Source organism: Antechinus flavipes, chromosome X, assembly GCF_016432865.1.
Source record: "Antechinus flavipes isolate AdamAnt ecotype Samford, QLD, Australia chromosome X, AdamAnt_v2, whole genome shotgun sequence".
NCBI lineage: Eukaryota > Metazoa > Chordata > Mammalia > Dasyuromorphia > Dasyuridae > Antechinus > Antechinus flavipes.
Genome location: NC_067404.1, coordinates 21,358,805 through 21,383,047, shown reverse-complemented (window position 1 = coordinate 21,383,047; position 24,243 = coordinate 21,358,805). Strand labels below are relative to the sequence as shown.

Here is a 24,243-nt window from a genome sequence, read left to right as displayed (position 1 = left end):
GTTTCTGACTCATCATGAAGGAAGACAGTCCAGTTGAGATTTGATTCAATGAGGGGGTTATCACAGTGAAGAAAACCTTTCTTGGTTTGAGAGAAGGCAGGGTCTATGTCCCCCAGTCAGACTTGCTTTCCTGATTCACTCTCAAAAAAGCTGAATTCTGGGGCCTTGGCCCAGATAGAGGTGGGCAAAAGGTTAAGTGAGGGAAGACTTCACTATTTTTCTTTGCATACCTACCCAAAGTACAAAATGTCTACATTTAGCCAGAATCAAAGTTTGGGGACACTTGGGGGGGGGGGGCTGACTACAATTTCCATAGGGGTCAAATCCAGGTTTCCCTGATAGAAGCCAAATCTTTATCCACTAAAGTATTAGTATTAGACTAAGTTGAAATCCCTCCCAAAATGGCTGAACTAATGGAAATTTAGAAAGGGTGAGCTTTGAATGACTGGGGAGAAGGGAGAATGGGGAGGGGTTCCCCATCTATGCATCCTGCCTGTTGAGAAAAGCAGTCCCAGTTCTGGGACTCGAGCTTAAAACCTTGTCATATGCAACTACTTATGACAAATGGCTTCTGAGATGAAGCTCAATGACCATTCCATGGAAGGTCATATTTAAAAGATGTCTATGGTTTCAAGTGGGATGAGGGAGACCTATATAGATACTCATCTAATTATAAATTAAGATTTGAATGGTTTCAAACTCTGCCAAATAAAAAGAGTAAACAAGGCATAGGATCATAGAAGTAAAGCTGGAAAGGAAGTACTGGAAATGGAGCCAAGGGGCAAAGGCAGAGACGGGGAAAGCGACCAAAGGAAAGCTGAACTGGCCCTCAGAACTTAATTGGTTTTTTTGGACTTTGGGTTAATGACTAGTATCATTTATTTATCTGAAGGCAGATTTTCCCAGGGTCACCCTGCTAGTTCCGTATCTGTGGTCAAATTTGAAGTAGTTTGAACAAAACAGACCAATGATAGATACAATGTACTCCCTTAAAACTCCAATGCTACCCTGTGTAAGAAAAGTAACATTTCCCACTGAGCCTCAGAGGTGAAGGGGCAGGCGGGAAACACCTAGTGCAATGAGGGATGAAGCATCTGAGCCACAGAGGGCATGGAGAAAGAGATCAGCAGTGATAGGAGAGCGGAGATCATCAAAGAGAGGAAGAAATGAGAGCTCAGGACAGAGCTCTGAGGCACTCTTAAGTTAGTGGGCATGACGATCCAGAAGACTGCAGATCATCAGACCGCATTAAGATACGGAGAGATCAAGCCAGATGAGAACTGAATGCTGAGTAGTCAAGAGCTAGTTACATAGAAGAGAGATCAAAGTTCTGTGTGGTGCCCCAGAGGGCAGAACTAGGAGTGATGGGTGGGTGTTAGTTTGGCAGATTTCCCCTTGGTGTAACTTTCCAACAACTAGAGCTCTCCCCCAAAGGGAAGTGCATTGCTGTGGGAGAGGGTCAGCTATCCCACAAGGCTACTTGTGGATGTCCCCTATAGACTCCTGGTGTGGTGGAGATGCCACTGAGGGCCCCTCCTCCAGCTAGGAAATGCTATGATAACTGAGGACAGAATAGCAAACTACGGTCCATCCATTTAAGTCTTCTAACATCCTTCTCTTATCCTTTCCATAGCTTGTTTTCTTCCCATCTGTTTCACTCCCTCCCTCTGTCGAACTTTTTTTCCTCATCCTGGTCCTGCTTTGCTTTGGAAGTACTTTGCTTGAACCCATTTCCCCATAGAAACAAGATTATAAATGGCAGTCAGTTTCCCAGGCACCCACTGAGTCCATAGTATGGCTGAATGCTAATAAGGTGATTTAATGACAGTTGGCAGCTGTGTAAGACAGTGATTCTGATGGGGGGAAGAAAACGGCCTGATGTGCTAAGGGACATCCCAATGCAGTCCTCAAACCCTATGGACAGCATCCAAGGAAGCTATCTCCCGGCCACAGGGCAAGGACTGGATCCAAGTTTTTTGTCCCAAGGGAGAAAGGAATAAGTCCCTCCTTGTAGATGGGGAGATAGATCCTGGCCTGGGAATCCACTCTAATCTAAGTTGTCTATGCACTAGGCATCTCAAACTCCATACTATTTTACAACACAACTGAATTGGACATCAGGAGATAAGCCTAAGCCCGTTTGGTGCTGGGCCTCTACCAGTTCATTTCCTGCAAAATCCAGAGTTTTGGGAGTGGAAGGACCAGAGAAGACCTTCTCATCTTACAGTGGAGGAAAATGACTCATCCAAACTCTAGTAATAAGTGGTTTTGGTGACATAGCTCTTGGCTTCCATCTCTTCAGTGGCTTTCCTTTTTCTTGGGGGCTGCTACAGCTTCCTGGGTACTTATGGGATTGGGTTAACTTTGGAGGGAGCAGGCTATTCTTGCATATGTGGTCCTAAGCCTGGCATAAGGGTGCAATGAGCCAGAAAGTCAAGAGACCGTGGGAGTAGGCAGACAGGTTGGAAAATATGCTAAAGACTATTTTCAGCTTGCTGACTGACCCTGTGAACGAATCACTTTGGGTCTCAATGTCCTCACCTGTAAGACCATCACGTGGATAGAATGCTTCAAGGTTTGCAAAACGCTTTCCATAGGTCTAGCCCTTTAACATGAAGGTGGCGTCATGTGCTTTCACATCAGGTTGTTATATAGAGAAAAAACAAAACGAGAAGCATTTTACAAACCAGAGAATACTCCTAGTAGAGTCACATTTACTTCTTTTTGCAAAAGAAATTCTTGGCAGGTATGGGAGGCTCACACTAGTAATCTCTGCAGAGGGGAGGCTGAGACTAGTGGATCCTTTGAAGGAGAAGGGAATAAGCAATGGTACTCACTAATGTTAAACACTATATAATTATCCCATTTAATTCTCACCACAATCTTGAGAAGGAGGTGCCCCATTTTATGTTGAGAAAATTGAGGGAGAGGTTTAAGTCCACCTGCCTTACTAATCAATCAGAAAGGAAATGGGACAGACCAAAGCCTTCAATCCCCTTTGCTGGGTGACATGAGTCATACTTCAAGTTTGGGTGAAATAGGGAAACCTAGGTTTAAAAGAACTCCAAATAGGAAAACACACATCAAGTATTCTAGAAAGCCCCAAATTGGTTTTACACTTGAATACAAATCTTATCCCGATACCTGGATCCTTCAGGAACAGGGAAAGGAGAAAGAGAATGGACTTCTCTGTCCAGGTGGCTCATGCCCCTTTGGGACAGCTCTAAAATTATTTTCATCAAAGCTGTCTCCTTCCCTGCTCATTCTTTCTGCTGTTCCCATTTTCTGCTTTATGAGGCTAACCAGACTTCAGCCTCCATTTCCTCATCTGTAAAATAGGGATAATGGCACCTCACAGGGTTGCTAATTAACTTGGCACACCTTAAATCACCATATAAATGCCAGTTATTTCATTGAGCTTTACAACACTCCCATAAAGAATCTGCCTTTATTACCCTCATTTTATAGATGAGTAAAGTGAGAGATTAAACTACTTGCCTAGAGCCACCATACCCTCTAGTGGCTTCTTCATGACTAGGGAATGCCTCAGTGAGAAAAACTGATCAATGTGACTGGGGTTCCTGAGGAGTCAAGTTTCATGATCGCGGTACACAGGGAGGGTGATCTGGAGCAAGAAGGATGATGTGAAGGAACATGATGGCTCATGTTCCATTGTAGAATTCAGGGCGTTGTGAAAGGTACTAAAGTTAGAGAGGGTTTGGCTTTATATAGCTTGTGGGCAGAGACTTCAATTCCAATTTCCTAAAAAGAGATTGTGAAAGGGAGAACACACAATCTAAAAAAAAGCTGTTATCAAAACCTGCCCAGTTTCCCATTAGTTGCATATTAGAGGTCTCTCTGGAAGACCACTCTGAAGAGACCAGAAAAATATTAGAATACTTCCCAAACCCCCTTTCAGGCTAACCTTTTATCCATCTCAGAAAAAAAGAACATAATGATTTTTTTACTGTCAGTTCTTAGCTCCTTTGGCCCACATTTGCTTTGTCCATTACATGGTCTAGAAATACTGCATTTCCAGTCCTTTAAAGAATCGGGATCAAATCAAGGGATTTGGGATCAGCTGATGCAAATTATCTAGGACTTACTTATGTTACAGGGTCTGGATTCTGTCAGAAGTTTTACTGTGCCTGGAACTGTGTTAAGTTCTGAAGTTACAGCAAGTAACACAAGGAGTTCTGCAGGGAGCTCATAAGGGACACAACATATAAACAACTTCAGAAAAAATGGAGATCAACAAGAGAGAAGGCAGTAAGGGAGTTAGGAATGGCTTCTTGAGGGTGGACTTTGCAAGTCAGGAAGTGGACATGGAACACAGTGAAAATGCAGCCAGAAGAAGGATGTGTCCAAGAAAGTATAAGTACACGGGAAAGATAGATTTGGGTCAGGGGGTGGTCAGGACATGAAGGGAACCGCATGTGTCAAGACTTGTTCTTTGACAGATAAATGGAAAATGGACTATGATGGACAGGGAGAGAACAGCAATTGCTACTACAGCATTTATGGGTTGATATGATGAGGGCCTACATCAGGCTAGTGTCAAAAACAGACATTTGAGAGGTGCTGTTAAGGGAGACACATGGAATTGAGAAGGAGAAGCTAGATTGGGAGCCTTCAGTTTTGGACATACTGAGTTGTTGAAGAAATCCATGGCATACCCAGTTGAGTATAATGTGCCCAAAGCCCTAGATACATTAGTTGAAAAGGCACGTGACTAGCTGCGCCAAAAGTCATTTCAGGTGGTAGATGGAACCTAGAAGCCTGGTTGCTTTTTGGACTTAATTTGCTTTCATTTATCAGGCTATTTCATGCCAGCTCTTTGGGCTACAAAAAGAAACCCCAGCCTCACTGGGAGGATGCAAGGTGAATCTAAGAAAATGAACATAAAATATCAATATATTGGACTTTGGTGAGCAAAAGGTGTGGGATAGAAGGGGCAGTTTCTGGGACTCTGAACAGAGCAGATGGCCAAGTCAGGGCTATGGGCCAGTGAGCTGGATATAAAAAAAATAAACATTTTGGCTTCTACATTCACTTGTTTTCTTGCGTTTTTACAAGACAATATGTGTTATGTCCTTGTCACTCCCCCCTCCTCCCCTCCCTTGGCATTGAGATGACTTGATTTTGCCAGATTCTTAATTTTGACATAGACCTTTGATGAACAATCCCATTTTTCCCCCCCTTAAGTCTAGCTTTGACTTTGGGCCAGATAAGAAAGTCCTCAAAATGTTTTGTTTGGCTCAATACAGTCAGGTTGCCCATTTGGCCTTTGTCTGAAAATGGTTTTGGCCTTGCATGACAAAGCACATTTCGCTATCAAAAATCTTCCTTTTCTTTAGTTCTCTAGTTTTCTACATTTAGAAATACAGCTGGATGACTTAAATCCCAAAGGTCAGTAGACCCTAGCAGATATTTTTGTACTTCTTCAGCAAACTTAACTCTTAATCTGATGGTCCCCATAGTGAGACATGCAGGGTCCTGCTAGGATGTTAGCAGAAGATACCCTGTGTGCTCCTTTAGTCGGCTCTTAAAGTTCTTGTGAACTGTCTTTCCAGTCTTACACTTGCAGTCTTCCACACACATATTGGCCTACTTCATACATTCACACCCAACTCTTAGTCCTTTGCACTGGCTGTTTCGGAGCGCCCTCTCATTTGTACCCCTTCAAATCCTTCAGTTCTCAGTTCACATTCTAAAAGTAGCTTCTCCCCTAGCCATTTCCTGCCTCTCCCTCCCCCCAGCTGTAATGCTCTAACCCAAAGTTACCTTTATTATACTGGGTACCTTTGGGTACTTATTGTTTCCCTCCATAGAACCTGAGCTTCCTGAAGGCAGTGAGTATTTCTTTGCATCCCAAGAGCCTGTCACTCAATAAATGCTTGTTGATGGATTTGTTTCACCTTTCTGGTTTAGGCAAGCATCTTACGCATCCATTTGCTTCTCTGTTTTGAACAGTCTGTGACCTTAGCCTCCATGCTTTAGCTGGAGCTAAACTGCATCTGCGAGCCGCCCTCTCAGTTTTTTCAAAAAGTGGGTACTTGCATGACAGCTCTTCCTAAAGAAACAATTTACATCATATAGAATGCATATTTCAATATCCATAGGATGGTGAAAAAAGATTGCAACTGAAACTGTCCCTCTCACTTTTTAAATCTCTTTTCTCCATTAATAAAGTGCTTCAATGACTTTTTTTCCTCCCTTTCCTGTTGTCCCTTTTTTTCTTTTTACTATCATGTGGGTATATTCTCTTTAATCATAAATTATTACTCACCTTCATTTCACTAAGTAGTTAGTAGGTCCTTAGTTCCGAAAGACTGGAACAACCCCTTGGTTGCAGAGTAACTGGAATTGCAGTCAGGAGAAATGGATTCAAATCCCAGCTCTGACTAGGGACCTAGCTTGTGGCACCATGGCAAGGCTTTATCGTCTCAGCAACTTCCTCAGTAAACAGTATTTGTACTGCTCATCTCATATTCATTTTACTGAAGAGGAAATGGAGACCCAAAGGTGTTAAGCAATTTCTTATTGCTAGATCTACTCATTCACTTTATTGATGGGAAAACTGAGGCTTTGAGAGGAAGCAAGCCCAGGACATGGGCAAGCAGGTATCTGAGCCCACATCACCCAACTATGACTCTAGACTTCTTCCTATTAACACTGTTTAAAATTTTAGACAGTCAAAAAGCAATTATTAAGCACCTTAACTGTTAAGTACCAGTTACTGTTAAGCTATGGGAATACAGAGAAACACTACAATCCTGGTTCTCAAAGTTCTAACAGAGTAAGACAATATGCAAACAACTAAGTACAAACAAGATCCATGCAGGATAAACTGAAGCTGGGAAAGAGGCAAGGCATTAAGGGGGATCTTGAAAACCCTTCTCCCAAAAGGCAGGATTTTAGCTGGCCTTTCAAGGCTTTTCAAAGGAAAAAGTCTCTTTCAGGAGAAAGAAATGAGGTGCGACAGCATTCCAGTTATTGGGGGGATAACCAGTGGAAGCGCCTGGTGTTAAACCATGGTGCCTGTTGTTCAAAGAACGGCAAATAATCAAGACAGAAAGCGTGAGTCGTGAGTCAGGGTGAAATCTCCATTTCAGGAAGATTAATTTGACAACTAAATGGATGCTGAATTGGAGTGGGACTTGGAAGTCAGGAGGTGGGCCAGCAGGCTATTGCAATAGTCCACGTGATGGGGACTGTGGTACCAGAGCAAGGAGAAAAACACAGATGTTTTGAAGGTAGAATTGACAGGCAACAGTTTGGATTTGAAGGAGGGGGGATGGGAAAAGAACGATAGCTAGTTTGTGAGCCTAGAAAACTGGGAGGGTGGTCGGGCCCATAGCAAGTTAGAAGAGTAGGGTTTAGGAAAAGATAACTAAGATTCAAGACAGTACCTGATCTTTCCACTTACCACATGGGGACCTTGGCATTTCTTTTTAAATGCCTGATACCAGTAGGAGTCTTCCTTTATAATGTACGGTATTTTAAAATATCTATTATTACTTAATCCTAGGTTAGGATTTATTAGTTAACAAAAAGTTATTATTAGTTATTATGTATGAAGCACTTAAGAGTTCTGAACTTCAACCCCAGAGATGAAAGAGCACTTATGCACACAGAGCACAAGAGCATTTGTTGCCTATGAAACTTCATTTCACACTTGGATATTACTTCCCAAAACTATCCTGTGCTTCCTTCCAAACATCACTTGGTTAAATTCACTTGAAACAATGTTGAAATGTTGTGACCCTATTTGGGGGCATCATTGTTAAGCTATGGGAATAGCTCTTTCCCAAATGAGAACCGAAGAGGGAAAGACCAATCTTGTTGAATGAAATGAGCTGTCTTTTACAATGCTGTTCTCGGTTCTGGGGGAATCACTAACCCAGGATTCTCCGAAATCATCTTTCTCCTTATTCTATTACAATCCTAGCTAATGTGTTCAGCCTTTCTCCAATCTGAGGGCCTCCCCTATTTGTTTGCTTTGCTTTTTCAAATTCTCATAAAGGTTTTGGGGGTTTATTGGGTTTTTTTTTTTTTTGGCTCACATTCCTCCATATCTCTCCTAAATCCCTGCTCGTTTCCCTGGTGAGTCTGATGTATTTTTCAACCACACACCAAGTGTGTGCATGCGTGCGTGTGCGTGTTTTTACCCCTCCTTTGCTCCTGATAAACATGACCTAGTCTCAGTTGCCTGGCAGAGTCTTACAATATGTAGGATTTGAACCCAAGACTTCTGACTCCAAAATTAGTTTGCCACAGCTTTCTCCTATGGGGCCATATCCCTCCCTTCCGTGTTTTGCCCTTTTTGCATCAGTCACCTGCTCTTCCTCAGCCCATTGGTTCATTTCTTTTTTTTGGTCCTTTTGGCCCTATCTTGGTGAAAGTGAAGACACTATTATCCCACTGAAGTCCTAGCAGGGATGCTGGCCCTGGAGAGTGCCCGGTGAGATTCCAGACTTAGATGGCAAGCTCTGGAGAAGTTTGAGAGTGTTTTTCACGTTCCAACATCCTCAGAGAGCAAGCCATTGGTACGGGCAAGACTTGTTGTGATGCTGAGAATCTGTCCTGATGGTGATAGGCAGCCTCAGGGATGGAGGTCAAGGGGTGGTGATGAGAACACTTACTAGAGGCTCTCCCGGCAGCTAAGATGAAGAGTCTTACCGGACTGCTACTTCCAGGCCACATGAGGATTCTTCTAGACCCACCGAATGTCAGAGCTGGCAGCAGATCTGCCAAGTCCCTCATTTTACAGAAGGGGGAAATGTGGCCCGAGAGGGAAGGGACGGCTAGTTCCCACAAATCCCAGCACGTCAGAGCCCAAAGGGATCTCAGAGGCCACCTAATCTAACCTCCCCATTTCTTAGTCACCTGTAGGGGAAGGGAATTGTATCCAAGTCATGCAGCTGAACTGGGACTCATCTAACCCAGGCCCCCTGGCTTCAGTGCTCTCTGCGAGGATATTGGGAATCCTCTTCCCAAACGAACATTACCGTCTCCTTTGTAATCCATCTTCTATATAACTATATAACTATGTCACTCACCTGTTCACGAACCTTCCAGGGCTTCTTATTATCAACACTCACAGCAGAGCCAAGATCTCATTGTTTGCATCAGTCCAGGCCATGTGACAGGGGTTCTTCCCCCCCACCTCCATATGGGGACCCTTCTTCAATTGCTTCTATTACATCACAAGGCTACCAGTGAGCCTGTCACGTGTTCATATACCCGTGACTCTCACATTTTCAGTGAATTAGTTAACACCAGCTTCCTTAGCTTTTCTCAAGCAAGACATTCTACCTCAGGATTCAGAGCATTCTCTTCTTCTGGGCTTCCCTCAAGCCTCAGCTAAAACAATCCTCCCTTCTGGAGGAAGCTTGTCCAGATCTCGCTTAATTCTAATGCCCCCCGCTCCCAGTCCTGTTGATTATTTCCAATTTACTCGTACAGAGCTTACTGGTACATAGTTATCTGCATCAATACCCCGTAGCTGCTGAGAGCAGTGCCTTCGTAAAACCCTGCTCACTGTCTGCCTTTCTCAGTCTAGGACAGAACAGAAGCTCCTTAAGGGAGTTTGTTTTCCAGTTTGTCTCTGTATCCCCAGTACCTAGTAGTTAAGTGCCTGGCACCAAACAGGAGCTTAACAAATGTCCACTGAACTGAATTGTCCTGCAGAAATCAAGCTGAGCAGGTCCACCACGAGGGGCTTCCAAGGGCACACTTCTACCAATCCCACCTTTCTGTTCCCCGCAAGCTTTGTTCCCCCCAAATTTCAAAGAAATCCTATCTGCTGTGGTGAGAATCTTCTCTAGGGGCCTAGCCTGGCCAGGCACTGCCCAAAATAGCCTAGCTGGAAAGCTGGGAGGTGCCGATTGCTCTAGTCCACTAATTCATGATCTCGGGCAAGATTTAATTGACTGGTATGACAGAGGAAGTGACAGCGCCAAGCACAAACTTCACTTGGGCAGTGAAACCTGAGCCAGAAGGCTATGGGCAGACCCTCTCCAGGCCACTAAGGGCTAATACCCCAAGAAACATTTATGAATCACCCAAGTATTTGGCACTTCACATCAGGGGATGACTTGTCCAGTTGTGTCACTTCAAGACCCCGTTTGGGGTTTTCTTGGCAAAGATTTGCCAAGTGATTTGACAGTTCCTTCTCCAGCTCATTTTTCAGATATAGGAACTGAAGCAAAAGGGGCTAAGTGACTCACCCAGAGTCACACAGCTCTGACACAGTGTCAGACACCAGATTGGAACCAAAGGGGTGGATTCCAAATCCAACTCTCTATCCACTGTACCATCTAGCTGTCCCCTGAGGATGATAGTAATATGAAAGTCCCTGCCCTCAAGAAATTTTACCACACACCAACGAAAGCTGACAAGGGTGGGAGAAGTCCAAACTGGTTGACACAACCTTAGCACGGACAATTCTAGGCTAAGGGGTACGGTCCTCCTGAAGACTACAGCTCAGCTTTGCTAATGATTCTTGGTGCTTTCTTATCCTTTGGTTCGCTTGGGGACGTTTGTGGGTGTCCAGGGAGTAGGGGCTCTCTCCAGAAGTGAAAAGTATGATTCCCCTGCCCTTGGTAGCCTGCAATATGAGAGCATACTCACATACTGACTCCCAAAGTGCCTTGATGGTGTTTGCAGCCGCCGCTTCGTTCCTCTCTGGTTAGTCACATTTACCGAAAGGGCATTAGATCTGGAGTCTGCAAATCTGGGTTCCAGTCCTGGCATTTTATCAGCTCTCTTCATGGGTGTGAAGGGCCTTCCTGTGAGGGAAGGATGTGAGAACTGTTCTGTCTGACTCAGGGAGTATCCCTAGAAGCCACGGAAAGTGGCTAGTGTGGCACAATGAAAGGGGTACTAGATTTAAAGGCAGAGGACCCGGGTTGAAATCCAGGCTGTTACTAGTTGTTTAACTTTGCTGTGGGACTCAGCTTCCTCGTAGAGAAAATGGAGTCCAGAGGCTGAACTAGATAGCATTTAAGCCCCATTCTGGCTCTGGATAGAGGATCTTCTAAATCCTATACAGAGATAGCGTAGAGAGAAGATCTAGCAAGGCCTATTTCAGCTTGATTTAAGGAGAAACTATAGACACATTTTACTGATGAAGAGGTAAACATTTTAAAATACAATTGTAGGGACAGCAGTAGGGACTGGAGATTATGATTTCACTGCTAAGGGAGCTCCCAGGTGTGTAAACTCCCTCTGCCAATGTAATGCCTTCTCTGTAGCTAAATAATCATTTTATTACTATTAATAACTAACATTGACATTTGTAAAGCACACCGGTTCATTTGAATTTCACAGCAACCCTGTGAGGCAGGTTCTATTGGGATTATTATCCCCGTTTTAGAGATGAGGCAACTGAGGCACAGAGAGGGCAAGTGATTTTCTCAGGCTCACACAGCTAGTAAACATAGAGCAGGATATGAGTTCGGGTGTCTGTAACTTCAAGGAAAGCATTCTGTTCAGTGTTATACTGCCTCTTGAGATTACAGCAGTAGACCATGATTCACCAAGATCAAGTTGAATTTTCACCAGGGAGGCAAAGAGCTTTCTGTTAGTAAAATAATTAAGACAATTAATCATATAAACAACAACAACCTCCCTCCCCCCCCAACATACACACATACATATCACCACTACCACATGATTATAATAAAGAAAAGCCTGCAGTGGAATGCAACATTCATTTCTGCTTTAAGACTTAAAAGCAGAAACATGAAAGGGTCCTTCTAAATTTAATGATCCAAAATAGAAAGTAAGCTTCTCGAGGGCAGGGACTATTAGATTTTTGTCCTTGAAGACCCACCACTTAACACAGTGCCTGGCACATGGCTGCCTGGTGCTTATTTCATTGAAGTGAAGCAATCCCTTTGCAGCTGTTCTTGAAGACATCTGGGCTCTTCTCTTCTTCCCAGGGCAGCCCACTCCCCTCCATGAAGCAAGCTCCCACAGAGGAGCAGAACCACGTGACCAGCATCGTTCAGGCCACAGCTGACTGGACCTCCTGCCCCGACTTTCCCAGTGCCGGGTCAGAGCCCCATACATATGGAAAGCATAAATTCACACACAGGAATAAGTTATTCAGAACTGCAGGGTTTTGTTCTGAAGCACACTTAAAAACGAAAATGCCTTTAGCCAGGCAAATACAGTGAGGGCATGATCGAAGGGGCAAGGAGGATTGGGGGCCCCAGAGGCACCAATCAAGTCTTTTCACTTGACAGAAGAGGAAAAGGCAGAGGGAGTTTGGCCCCAGATGCTCCAGCCATCAAGTCAGAACTGGTACTGAATCTGAGGAGTCCCTCACCCTTTTACTAATTTTCTCTTTCTACAGTACCAATGTCCCTGGTAAAAGCCAATACTGCATGCCATACCCAGCTCCAGATTCTGCCTGTGCATTCCCTTGTTTTACTGCTCCCGGCATCTTAAATTCCAGTCTCATCACGCAAAGGTGCCAGGGAGCAGCCAGAATCTAGATGAAGGCCAGTGGCGACCCAGGTGGCAGACAGCCCAAAGGCAAGGTGACTCTTTGGACAATCCGACCAATAAGCATTCATTAAGCAATGTACTCACACCAACCCCAAAATGAAACTCTCCTTGCCATCGAAGGGAGGACATTCATCTTTTGGGGGAGACACATTATGTACGAGAGTGGATACACTCATGTTAATTTGAGGAGAAGGGAGAGAGAATGAACAATTAAGACAGACAGGAAAGGTTTCTCAAAGGAGATGCCTCGATGAGTCGACATTACTTCCCACTCCTTTGCTGATAGGTGGGGAAAATTGTATATATTATCAGATCTTTTCTATGTATCTAAAGGTTTTGCTTAATTTTTTTCTCTTGTTCTTCTCTCTTTAAAGAAATAGATTCTGTGTTATAAGGAGGGGGTGGAAGAGGGATATAGGTAGAAAAATGTGATGTGAAAATAAAAGATGTCAATTAAAATTTTTTTCCACTGCAATAGGGAATATGATTTAGCAGACACTTGAAGGATGAAGTGGGGGAGAGAAACAGTGGGAGGTTGGTTAGGCTATTATAAAAGTCTGGGTGAACAAGACCGGGGGCCTGCAGAGCATTTGAAAAGGAAAAAGAAAAAGATGGAGAGGTCAGGGAAACAATCACAAGCCTTTATCTTTTGGCAGTCTCTGTACCGTAAGTAGATCAGCTAATCAGTTCCTTGGTTTGTCTTGACTATTTTCATAGCTGTATGAAAGATGAAACAGAAGAGGAGAGAGGCCAGAGGCAGGAAGGCCAGTTAGAAGGCTTTGCCAATAATACAGGTCAACAGTGCTGAGGGCTAGGATAAGTGGACCACACAAAGTAAGGGATGGAGCCGAGGCACATTGGGGAGGTCGAAATGCAAGATCTGACAAACGACTGAGTGTGAGCATATGGGGGGGAGAAGACATCTTGAAAGAGAAGAAAGGGGGAAGATTATTTTGAGCTCTCAATCTTGGATGACTAGAAGTTGATGGTATTATTAAAAGAGATGTGTAGAGGAAGAGAAGATGTATAAAAGGAAAATAAGGAGCTTAGTTTTGGACAGGTTAAGTTTGAGGTGCCTATTGAGACATTCAGGTCGATTTGCCATGATCAAGTTGGATTTCCTCCAGGGATGCAAAGAGGTTGTAAAAATAGTCAGCACACTGAATCACATAAATCCCCCCCAATGCGATAGCAGCAACAGACAGAGAAAAGTCTACAAGGAAATGCAATGCAGGGTCAGAGCCTCTGAGCTGGAGGTTCGGGAGAGTGATCAGAGCTCGATATAGATATTTAGGAAAAAGCTGCAAAGGGGTGAATGATTGAGTCCAGGGTTCAAAAGAAATCATGAAGAGTGAGTGTATAGAGATCAGAAGATTATGGGAGGAGCCCCATCTGAGAGGGCTGCTGGTACTGGAAGAGGACAATGGGGGAACTGAGGTGTGGTCAGGTTGGTCAGAAGTGTCCAGAAGGAAGGGGCTGCTCCATAGTGCCCAATATGGCAGTGGACAAAGATTGAGAAAATGCCAGAGAATTTACCAGTTAAAAGGGAATCTTTGAAGCCACCATTCTGTTAAAATTGCTCTCCCAAAGTCAACTTCTGATCCCTTGTGAGTAACCTAAGGATAAAACACAATCTCCTCTGCTGGGCAGTTAAAAGCCAATTTCATGTTTTTCTTGCCAAACCCACTACTTACCTCTGTGCCTTTGCACAGGCTGTCCCCCAAATCTGGAATCACACCTTTTGGAATCCCCAGCTCCCTTCAAAGATGAGCCCAAGTACCTTTAGGCACTCCTCATCTCCCTACCTCTTCCCCCCATTTCTGTTTTTAGATGAACTTATCTCCATGTTGTTTGCTCCTGAAGAACTAGAATGTAAGCTCCTCAAGGACAGGGACTATTTCCATTTTTATCTTTGTATCTCCCCACATATACCTAGTATAGTTCCTGGTATTTAAAAAATAAATGTGGAATTAAATTGAATTGAGGAAATGGAGTTTGGGAATGTAGACTATACTTTCTAAGAAGGCAGTGAAAAGGAGGAAAGATATAGCACATAAGCTTGAGGGAATAGCAGGGTTTTGTTTTTTTTTTAAGGAAGATTTGAACTTCTTTGTTGGCATGGAAGGAGACTTTAGAAAGGGAGACACTAAGATGAGAGCAAGACAGAAGCTGACACACACGTAGGAAGTGAGAAGAGAGACACGGCCAGAGGCCGTGATCCTACAGGGCACAAGCGGAGGGGTTTACCTTTACAAGGAAGGGTCTCTTTTCCCCAGGCCGGAAGAAAGGAAGCCAAGTCAGCAAGCAGCAAGGTTATTCTGTGAATTCCAGGCCAAGCCTGAGGTTGAGAGTACTGACTCGTGAGAGGGGGGACCGGCAGCCCTTTCCTTTCAAGGTCCTTTTTCTTACTCCTTTTTCCTATTCCTGGTTTTGTCCTGGCCCTGCAAAGAGACAGTAGTATATATTGTTAGGATGAACTTTTCAAGGCTGAGCCAAATCATTCTGAGACCAACCAAGGGGGCTGAATTTCCCTTTGTAGTCTCCTCACTTTGTCTTCAGACAGGAGAGTCTGTTTGTCTGCATCCAACACAGGCTTAAAACCAAAGTTTCAATCAATGTGCCAAGCCCATCCACTTTTACACAGGCCTGCTCTTACCTCCTGGGGGTTAGAATACATGGAAATCTAGCCCTTGCACCTTGGGAAGGCAGTGAGGGATAGTGGGATAATACAAGCAAACTGGACCTGGAGTCAGAGGTGAGATTGGAATGAGGCCTTCCTGAGACTTTCTAGCTATGTGACTAAGTTCAGGTCACTCAGCTCTCTGAACCTCACTTGCCCCATCAGTAAAATGCAGATGCTACAACCTCTAGTACCTACCTCACAGGTACTCCTTCCCCGATAAGGTTGTTTGAGGAGCAAATGAGATCATGTAGACTTTAAAGTGATATGTACATGTTTGTCACTATTTAAAGCAGTCTGGTAGAAATGAGGTAAATCAAGCGAAGCTTCAAATGAACACATGGTTACAGACATAAAGGGTGATAGCACTATGAAATCCGAAGACCGAGGAAGAAATTATGCAGAGGAGAATAAAAAGTTCACTACAAAAGAAAAGACAGGGAAGATCACAGAAGATAAACAGACAAGCTTGATTATATAAAATTAAAGCTTTTGTACCAACAAAACGATGCAGTTAAGATTAGAAGAGAAACAGTTTCTCTGAGGGAGATCCCAAGAGATACAAGGAAGTGATTTAAATTTAAAAGAATAAGAGGTGCCCCTCAATTGATAAATGGCCAAAGAATAAGAGCCTATCATTTTCTAAGGAAGAACTTCAAACTATCAATAGCCGTATTTAAAGAAATGTTCAAATCACTAATAATTAGAGCAATGCAAACTCGGAAATTCTTACTTCACACATCCATCGCATTGGCAGATGACAAAAAAAAGGATGTTGGAGAGAGAAACGGAGAGCTCAGTGCTTGTGCCTCTTTCAGCCAGTCCTTCCTCACCATAATGGCAAACCACTGTTGTGAGACTGTCATTTTGCAAAGGAGTCAAACTTTCCATTACAATCGACACTGTGGTTTGGGTCCCTAGGAGAAGAATGAGATTTTTGAGAAGGTCTGAGCTGAAATCCTGCCAGTTACTGGCTATGGAATCCTGAGCAAGTCACTTCAAATGGGAAGAATCGGTTTCTTCAATCTGTAAAATGGGACAAATGGCATCTACTTTCTGGGATTATAAAGATCAAAGGCAGCTGGTCTTTAGATCTCCAACCCTGGCTAACAAAATTGGGTGATTTGTAATTTCAGTAATAGATTCTGGATCTAGAGTCAAGCCTCACCTAAGGGCAAGGAATTTCTTTTAAATTCTTTTCATTGTTTTAAGACAAATTACAGTAGCTTTAAGTCCCTCCCACTCCAACTACCAGGATTCAGCCCTAAAATCCAGGGCTTTCACCAGATTTTGCCCTAAAAGGGCCTCCTAGTCACTTCCTGGTCATTTCCAAGTCAAGCAACCTCCTCCCCTCCCCTCCTCATTCACAAACTCTCCCAAGGGTCTAATTTCCCCCCTTATAGAAAGCATGTCCCTGGAGGGCAGGGACCATCTAGCTTGCCTGCATTTGTAAGCACTTAAATGCTTTTTCAGTCAATACAAATCCCCCCCCCCCCCATTGGGTGAAAATGAAAGTAAATGGCCATAATTTAAAGTTAACACCTCCACCCCTCCACAGGTGGAATTCTGGGGAGACTGTGGGGGAATCCCTCCAGGAGTTCTCTAGTAAAAAGAAACCTGGGAGGATCTCATAATTTGCTCAGTAAATTGAGGGGTGAAAGTAATGGCCTAGGGGATGCTTATTTGCCGGGGCCAATAGTTGTTTACTTTCTAGCACTTACTTATCCTTCACTTCCAGTTGAATAGAAGTAAACTAGGGGTGCAGCTGCCTATGACTCAGTGTCTTCTTAATGTCTGCAAGCCTCCAAAGAGATCTTCTGGGAAAACGGGGGAGTTAGGAAACCAGGAATCCAGTCCTGGCTGGTGGATTGTGGATCCTAGGCTTGGCGCTGGAAGGGTTTTGCCCAGATCACAGAGCCACTTAGTTGCAGAGCCCACATTTAATCAAGTCTTATGCTCTTCCTACTCTTCTCATCTGTAAAAAAAAAAAAGTTGCTAACTCCTTCTCTCAAGATCATGATCAGAAAAACACGCTGGGGACTCTAAATCATCCTACCCTAGTGACTGAATTTGATTTTGTCCCAGATGAAGACCAAAACAGAGGCTCTCCCCGACTGCCTGCAACAGTGGCCCAGAAGCTGGAGTTTCTATCCAATGGAGAGGCACTTGGGCAGTTCTACTTTCCCTATTCTCCTTGACCTCAAGCTTAATTCAGTGTGAAGTGAATGTGTGCAGTCCAGATGGACTTTTATTCAGTTGGGCAAGGCCACAGTTTCCTTTGTCTAGTTCCTTTTCCTACTCCCCTACTGGCCAGACTTTCACATTTGGCCACAGCCCCTCAAAGAAGGGTAAGAATTGGGGCTGGGGTTGGGCCTGGAAATTCACAGTACCACAAAAATTCAGAGTTATCCATCTTGTCTAACCTACTATATCAGAGAAAGAACTCAGTAAGTGGTTATTTGACCTCTATCTGAAAACCTCCAAAGGGTGGGTGATTGCACTTTGGGATGGTTCCAATGGTTAGGAAGTCTGCTTAATCTAAATTTGCCTCTTCTGCCCTTTGGAGACAAGCAAGACAAGCCTAATCCCTTCTCCACAAAACTGTCCTGTAGTTATATGAAAAGCTAGCCACTCTCCTCTCCACCTCTTCCTCCAACTGGGTGACTCAAGACCCTTTACCATCCTGGTTGTCCTCGTCTGGACACCACCTCATCATCAGCTTCTCAAGAGGTGGGGCCAAAGTCAATATTCAAGATGCAGTTTACTTTTACATCCAGCCTCTCCACTAAGCCCACAATCCCACAATCTCATTAGCATCCTATCTTTGATCAGAGCTGCTGAGGGCACCTTTTCTTATTGCACCTATCTAGCTTTTCAAGGATGTACAATTTGGGAAGAAGGTCAATTATCTCTGGGGAAAGCTAAGGAGTGGGCCTGTTCTTTCCCCAGCTGGAAATTCTAACTAATTCTTTTTCATCTTGCTCCCAAGTTGGAGCATGTCAAACCAAGATCCACTCTGCAAGAGAGAATTTTGGGGATGGTAAAGCCAAAAAAAAAAAAAAAAAAAAATCTAGCTTGAGGAGTTCCTGGGACATTTATCTTGAGTAGAGCAGAAGTTCATAATCTGGGGTTCATATACATATTTGAGGGACTCCATGAGACTGCACAGAAGAAAAAAAAAAATCTTACCTTCATTTTCACTAGCCTCTAAATTGAAATTCAGCCATTTTCTTCAATGATTTAAAAATATTTTTCTGAGAAGGAGCTGCAAAACACAAGTTATGAATCTCAGTGGTACTAATTTGGAATCATGACTAAAATGTCCCTGAACAATGCACACATACCCTTTGAACCAGGTAAACCACTCCTAGGCCTATATTCCAGAGACTGAAGAAAAGGAACCTTATATACCAAAATATTTATCACAGCTCTTTCTGGGGTGGCAGAGAATTGGATATTGATGCAGTGCTCATCAATCAGGGAATGACTGAACAAATTATGTGATAGAATACTACTGTGCCATAAGATATGACAAAATGGATAGTTTTAGAGGAAACTGGAACGACCTCTATGAACTGACGAAGAGTGACATGAGCAGAACCAGTAAAACAATTTTGACAACGAAAGCAACGTTGTAGTGAAAAACCTGGAAAGACTTGAAAACTCTGATAAATACCACAATAAACCAGGAGTTCAGAGCACTGAAGATGAAACACATCACTCTCCTCCTGCCAGAGAGGCAATGGTCTTAAAATGCAGAGAGGCATCCACCTCTAGTCCTAGGATGTGAGAATTGTTTTGCTGGACTATGTAAAATTATGATAATAATAGGCTTTGTTTTTGTTTAAGAGGAGGAAAATAGGGAGATTTTTTTGTTCAAACATATTATAAAATAATTTTCCAGACTTTAAAAAGAAAAGAAGAATTTAAGTGGGATCACAGGTTTCAAGTTGGAAGTGTCCTTAAGGGCCCCCCCAACTCCCTTATTTTATACATCAGGAAACTGAGGCGCAGCAAAGGGTGCTGTGTTTAATAAAGGCTAGTTGAATTGAATTAACTATGGAAATTGGGCATGACAAATTTATACTGAAGAACACCAAAAAGATAATTTCAAGTGTAATTTATCAGACCACATACAGTGTGTCATGTCTAGCAGATGCAGTTTTCTCATTACTAAGATTTACTATCTTCTGAACTTATTAAAGACAGAGGCTTGAATCTTCCTTACCATGTGTATGTGTGCCTGGAGTGGGGGGAAGGTCGAAGAAATTAAAATAAGCAGATCTCCCCAATCCAGGCAGTTTTGTGTCCAGGCCCCACCGGAATACCCCATCCTCTTCCCCAAGTTCACGCTCTTTGATGTCAGCACTTCATCAATGCAGCTAGGAACAATGTTTTGTGGAGTAACACCACCCCCTCCCAGAAGGCAAAATTACCCTTGTTCCAGTTTCATGATTAACCACCAAATGAGAAAAGAAAGAGATGGTATTTCTCTTGTCAGCTCTGCTGCAAATAACATAAATCCATTTAATTTCATTTAATAGGGTGGTATATTTTAAAATTCACTCATTCTGTGTACAAAAATAACCCCAAATGAGCTCTCCCCATGCTGTTTTGGATCCACCAGAAAACAAAGGCAGAGCTCTCAGCACCCCGCATGCCATCCTGGTCACACGCTAGCTAGTCAGTGTCCTTTCTGAAATGTGACACCCTCTACCCCCACTAAACACATTGTATGGGTTTGCTGGTACTAGCTGCAGATGGGAATTAGGAGAGTGGGCCTCAAATTCCATTTCTTTCCCTTGCCATGCAATCTCAGGGAGTCCTTTTCCCTCCTCATCTGTAAAAGGTGGGAGTCTGTTCAATGTTAGATGGCCTCAAAGGTCCCTTTGGGGCCTAAATCTATTGTTTTATGTCATTTGAAGAGAGCAGAAGATGGGACTCCTAGTATTGGACACGGTCTTTTTAATGTAATAAGATTATGTTAACTTTTTTGGCTATCATATTATACTATTGATTGATATGGGATAAAGGCCTCAGTCTTTTAAAAAACAAAAAACAAGAAAAACAAACCAGCAAAAGAAGAACCCACATCTTCCTCATCAGGTACTTAGTCTTTATATCTTCAGAACTAAGCACAGTGCCTGGCACATAGTGAAGCCTTAGCATTTGCTGGCGTTATTTTGTCAGCCAAACAAATAGTCAAGAATAAGTCAAGGCAAATAAATCCTCTCGTAAAACACGTGCAACAAAGTAGGTCTCATTCTGCTTCCTAAATCCATCGTGTCGGTCAAGAGGTAGGTGGCAGGCTTGGAATCCTGTTGGTCATTGCACTGAATGAGAGTTCTAAAATCTTTGAAAGTCATTTTTATCTTTGCCATGATGCTGTTACTGTATAAACTGAACTCCCAGTATTGCTCACTTTAGTCTGAATCCATCTTCCCACGTTTTTCTGAAAGTCTGTTTCATCATTTCTTACAGCACAATAATCTCGCATTACACTCAACACACCATCATTTGTTCAGCTATTCCCCAATTGATGGCCACCCTCTTTGTTTTCAGTTCTTCACTGCAACAAAATTGCTGCTATAAATATTTTTGTACATAGAAGACCTTTTCCTCTGTCTTTGAGGGCACAGACCTAGTTGGTATAGCACTGTATCAGAGTATGTGCAGTTTAGTGGCTTTGGGGGCATAGTTCCAAATCATTTTTCCTAATGGCTGGACCAGTGTACCCATTTTCTTTCAGGCCCTCCAACAACTCATTTTCCTTTTCTGTCATCTTTGTCCATCTGGTAGGTGTGTGATCGAATGTCAGAGTTTTCAAAATGGGCACTTTTCTAATTATTAGTGACTCGGAGCATTTTCCCATGTTTGTTGATAGCTTTTTTTTCCTTTAAGACTTGCCTGTCAAAATCCTTTCACCATTTCTAGACTTACATACTTCTCCTTTATCTGAATCGGTGCTTTATTTATCTTGCCTCTATCAGATCTTGATTAGAGAAACTTGCTGCAAAGATTTTTTCCCTCCAATTAACTGTTTCACTTCTCATTTTAACTGTATGATTTCTAAAAATTATTTTTTATTTTAACTTGAAAAACACCAACCAAAATGGGCGTGTCCAAATACACAACACAATAGAAAAGGTGGATGCTGTGTGAAACTCTGATTACAAAATAATTTGTTTTTCTTTTTATGTACACAATAAATTCAAAATATGTATCAAAGCTTCCCTGTTTGTGATTCCTTCCTTCCATTTTTCTCTGAGCATTAAAAAAAAATGCTTCAGTAACCTTCTTTCCCCCTTCTACTTTTCTTTTTGCAGGGGCCGGGTTGGGAGAGCAAAACAGTCCTAACTCCCCTTTCCCCTCCCTTTGAAAAAAAAAAAAAAAGAAAAATTGCTTTTAACAAACGTGCAGAGTGAAACAATACACACAATTCCCCAATGGTTCTATCTGAAAATGGATATCTTCCACTTCATCTTGAGTGTATGACTTTTCTGTTAGGAGGTGAGCAGTATGCCTTATCAAGTCCTCATGGTCATTTCTTTGATCAAGTTCTGAAGTCTTTCAGAGTTGTCTTTATAATGCCACTATATAAATTGTTCTCCTAGTTGGGCTCCCTTCACTTTGAACCAGTTTGTTCAAATTTCCCTTCATCATTTCTTGTAGCAAAAGAGTGCTCCATCACACATATCCACCACAGCTCGCTTCAGCCATTTTCCACTGATGGGCAACCCCTTAGCTTTCAGTCCTTTGCCATCCCAAAAAGAACTGCTCTCAACACCCTTAGACATAAGGGTCCTTGTCCTCTTTCTCTGAGGGTCGGGGCCTTGTGGTATTGCTGGGTCAAAGAGTACGCTGTTTAGCAATGGGGGAGAAAGGGGAGTGGTGGGCCTCAATCCAAACTGCTTTCCCAAATGGCTGGACCAATTCCCATTTCCATAACGGTGTATCTGCATGGTTGTTTTCCGTCAACCCATCCAACATCCTCTTTTTGCCATCTTTGATAATGTGATGGGTGGAAGGTAGACCCTGAGTTTTTTCAAATTTGCATTTTCCTGAATCTAAGCATCACCCTCCCTCCCCCCATATGGCTACTGATAGCCTAGATTTCTTCCTTAGAAAAACTTTCTTCATAGCTTTCGATTTACTGGGAAGTGCTTTGTATTCAGATGAATTCGGATCAGTTCCTTAGGTAACAGTGACTATCCTGGCCCCTCCACTGCCTGAGAGTCAGCTTTATTACATTCCACCCACCCTAGGGTTCTCCAATATCCTGAAGGGGTCTGCCCAGGGGTGGGGGGGTGCGGGGCGCGCAGGAGGTATCTGGTCTGTCTGACACTAATCCAAGCTCCAAAGTTTCCGGGTTCCTTCCATTTAACTAAACAGTCAGAAAGCATAAACGAGTTCCACCAATACCCAGAGGCTATAATCCTCCCCTCATACTGCCTCAGGCTCTCGGGGGAGGAGGGCAATTGAGTTCTCCGACTATGAAGTGCCCATTTGGCAGCAGTAGCACCGAGTTCCAAGGCCAACCTCCCCACCCCCACCCTCCTTTGTGTCCGGGCACCCTGACTTCTCGGGGCTTACCCGCTGGGCTGACGGGGCGCTTTTCGGTCTGGAATCCTGCCTCCAACCTCACGGGGCTCTCGGGAGTCCACTGCCCGCACCTAGAACTGAAAAGGACGAATGGAACAGAAGAAGGCCGGATTCTGAGGACCATGAGGCCTAGAACGGCCGATCACGGGGCCTGAACCGGACGCTCACGGGGCCCAGAAGGGAGGGTCACGTGTCCAAGCCGTGGCGGGATAGGCCAGTCCAGTCCGTCACTTCAGGGCCGCTGCCGGAAGGAGAGAGCGCGCCACTGTCTACGTGTGACACTGTCCCCGTCCATTAGTGGTCAAGACGCAGGCTTTTCCGCTTACGTAGCCAATGGGAAGAGGCGCTTCCCGCTCACGTGGTAGGGGAATGGAGAATGTCCTCTCCTAGCCATAAGGCGCTGGCATTTCGAAAAGAAGTGGGTGCCTCCATTTTAGGTGGTGTATGTGTTACTCTCACGTCCCTGTCTGTCTCTGTCTCTGTCTCTCTTTCTGTCTCTGTCTCGCTCTGTCTCTGGCAACGTAGAAGACGTAGAATATTCATTTACATGTATGATATATGGGTGTATATGTGATACGTGTGTTTATATGACGTAGGACCTTTATCAGATAATTGTACGGCTCCTATCTCGCCACGAAATCTCCCCCTATCCGTGGCAGTGAAAAAAGTTTTCTTCCTCGCTCCTCTCGTTAGTTTATGATCTGACCATTATGGTGACTGGGGTGTGAGGTATAGCTCTAAATCTAATTTCTGTCAGACTTTTTCAATTTGTCCAGCAGTTTTTGTTGAATGGTGGGTACTCCGGTAGCTGTGGACATTAAGACCCCTTACCACTTTTTTTCCACTATTTCTCTTGAGATTGTCGACTTTGAACTCCCTTAGGAGACATTTGTCGTATCTTCCAAACAGCCAGTGTATTATTTTTTCCCCCTAAATCCTCCTCTCTTCCAAACTTCCTTATTTTTGTTGAATGCACCACCATCCATCTTTCCAGTGTCTTAAGATTCATAATCTCACCATTATTCTGGAATCCTCTCTCCTTCCCTCCCAATATCCAATCACTTGCCAAACCTTGCTTTTTCTACTAATTTTTTTTTTTTTAACTTTTACCACACTTCTTGCATTTGTCACTTTTCTTTATTCACACATCTATCACCTTAGTTCAGGCCCTCATCGTCTGTATTCTTAGAATACCCCCCCCCCATAATTGGTCTCCCTTGCCTTAAATCTCCCCAATGCAGTCTATCCTCCTCATTGCTGCCATAGTAATTTTCCTTAAGCGCTGACCATGTGACTCCCTTGATTTACTCAAACAAGCCCAGTGTACCCCCCCACCCTTTACCTGTAAGTTAAAATATAAACTGGTTGTTTAACTTTTAAAGCCATATGCAACCTATCTTTCTAGCCTTCTTAGACATAACTTCCCCCTTTGAATTCTGTGC

At 43.5% G+C, this 24,243-nt stretch overlaps 1 protein-coding gene and 1 long non-coding RNA gene across 3 annotated transcripts in view; one reads left to right on the top strand and one right to left on the bottom strand.

Moving 5' to 3' along the window:
* Window positions 1–24,243, top strand: part of HMGB3 (high mobility group box 3) — a 48,121-nt gene that overhangs the window by 11,320 nt on the left and 12,558 nt on the right. The window lies entirely within an intron of this gene.
* Window positions 9,929–22,449, bottom strand: LOC127542843 (uncharacterized). 2 transcript variants are annotated; one of them, XR_007948821.1, is made up of 3 exons: window positions 15,933–22,449; window positions 14,767–14,960; window positions 9,929–10,793 (listed from the first exon to the last, which is right to left on the bottom strand). It is a non-coding gene; the product is annotated as an uncharacterized LOC127542843 (long non-coding RNA). The 2 variants fall into 2 exon arrangements; XR_007948822.1 differs by lacking the exon at window positions 9,929–10,793 and adding an exon at window positions 10,806–11,584.